The sequence below is a fragment of the Mastomys coucha genome, unplaced genomic scaffold, assembly GCF_008632895.1.
Source record: "Mastomys coucha isolate ucsf_1 unplaced genomic scaffold, UCSF_Mcou_1 pScaffold13, whole genome shotgun sequence".
In the NCBI taxonomy this organism is placed as follows: domain Eukaryota; kingdom Metazoa; phylum Chordata; class Mammalia; order Rodentia; family Muridae; genus Mastomys; species Mastomys coucha.
This window is the reverse complement of record NW_022196895.1, coordinates 59,410,862-59,411,870: the sequence shown is the minus strand read 5'-3', so window position 1 is coordinate 59,411,870 and position 1,009 is coordinate 59,410,862. Positions and strand designations below refer to the sequence as shown.

Sequence of the window (1,009 nt, the reverse complement as noted above, 5' to 3'; positions counted from 1 at the left end):
ACTGCAACCCCCTCAGAACTCTCTCTCCTCCAACAGCCATCAGGCCAGTAGCACCCTAGGAAGACATTGGGATCTCATGAATCTCTCCTCCATCCGTGCTGGTATTTTGAGTGGCTTCACCTTGTTGATAACCACAGCTACTGAGTTATGAATGGACTGCCCATGCCATTTCCAGTAGGCAGTGCTTCATGCCACTTCTCCTCATCCTCCAGCTCTTAGATTCTTTCAACCCTTCTTCCACTGCACATCTGGAGCCTTGCAGGGAGGAGTTGACGTAAATATCCCATTCAGGGATGAGGAATAATCATGGGCACGTATTCTCAGTACCAATCATGAGTCTCTGCATTGACCCGTTTGAAATAAATGCTACTCTGAGCAAGAGCAATACAGATCTATGGGCATAAAGCATAAATATTTAGCGGGCAGTTTGATGACGTGTCTGTTTTGCAAAATAACAATAGGTTTTCCTCTCAGCTCTAGACTTTCTCCTGTCACAGGATTTTGGAAACTGAAATGCTACAGGAGATTTTTGTTGTTGCTGTTGTTCTTGCACTGGGACCATGTTAATCTCCTCTGCATCCTTCCAACTTTAGGATATGTGCTGCTGAAGCAAGCACCCCTTATTTTCCTCATTGTTGCTCTTTAAGAACCCTGATTTGGGCGTGAGGGGATGGCTCAGTGTGTGAAACACTTGTTTGTTAAGTCTGAAGAGAAGCATATGGATTCACAGAACTTGTGTAAACGTTAAGTGGGAATGACTGCCTGCCTGTAACCCCAGAGTGTGGGAACAGAAGCAGCTTGATGAAATAAGAAAGGTCAGGAGAGGACTGAATACCAAGCTGAAGACAATCAACAGTGACAAAGAAAGCACAAGAAGGTACCAGTGGGGATTTCCAGATATATCTTGGGCTCTGAGGAAACTAATTCTCTGGATAATAGAAGGAAAAGAATCTAGTTCTAAAGGCAGAGAAAACATATCCAGGGTGCTCTTTTTGATGTATTTGCAGAA

The 1,009-nt window shown here is 44.1% G+C and overlaps 1 non-coding gene across 1 annotated transcript; it reads right to left on the bottom strand.

Moving 5' to 3' along the window:
* Window positions 1-510: 510 nt before the first annotated feature.
* On the bottom strand, window positions 511-617 carry LOC116087851. The gene has a single exon (XR_004117646.1). It is a non-coding gene; the product is annotated as a U6 spliceosomal RNA (small nuclear RNA).
* Window positions 618-1,009: the final 392 nt, after the last annotated feature.